This window comes from Corvus brachyrhynchos, unplaced genomic scaffold (genome assembly GCF_000691975.1).
Source record: "Corvus brachyrhynchos isolate BGI_N302 unplaced genomic scaffold, ASM69197v1 scaffold309, whole genome shotgun sequence".
Lineage (NCBI taxonomy): Eukaryota > Metazoa > Chordata > Aves > Passeriformes > Corvidae > Corvus > Corvus brachyrhynchos.
Genome location: NW_008240227.1, coordinates 73091 through 73946, shown reverse-complemented (window position 1 = coordinate 73946; position 856 = coordinate 73091).

Here is an 856-nt window from a genome sequence, read left to right as displayed (position 1 = left end):
TTGGGATATTCCCTAATGGGGCCCAGGCGTCTCCTCACCACCAAGCCCGGCCTGAGCGGGGGGGAGCTTCCCCCCTCAAGCCTCTCCTTCTCCCTCTGGAAAACGCCTTTTCCGGGCCGGCGATGAAATCCCACCCTCGGAATGTTGTTTGGGATGTGAAGTGGGAGTTGGGGGGTTCGGGAATGAGGAGGGATAGGGAGAGAGAAGCTCTTGCCCAACCGCAAACCGTGGAATCGTTGGGATTTCCAGCGGCCTCCCAGACCTCAGACCAACCCCCCCTCTCCGCCCGCCATGCCCTGCTCCAGATTTTCCCGTGTCATGGAAAAACCCGGCTCCTCTGGCGCTTCTCCTCAGCCAGGGGGGTGTGCGGTGGGTGGGAGGGAAATGTTTCCACACTAACTCCTTCTTCCCCCTCTTCCATGCTTTCCCAAGGCGCTCCAATCCCGGCTCCGGAGGCCGTGTCCCACCGGGAAGAGGTTAATTCCCGCTCCTCCAGGAGCTGGCAGCCAGACCCCTTTGTCTCAGCCTCGCAGGAAAATTTCCCTGCTTCTCCCAGCTCCCACCCCTGCCATTCCCAGCGGGAGAGCGCGGGCGGGTGGGGGTGGAAAAGACGTTTTCTTGGGAATGCAGAGGAGGAATAAACCCGCGCCCATCAGGGGGAGGGCTCAAAGCGGGGCAGGAACGGAGGGAGAGACCCCGGGATTGGGATTGGGATTGGAGCGGTGGGGAAGGCGCCGCGGTGGCTCTGGGGGATCCTGGAGGGGGGAAACGGGGGGCTTGGTGACATTTTGGGATGCCCAGCAGGGGACAGACGCCAGATGTGGGGGGCGCAGGGGTTGGGGCAGGGGGGATCCTG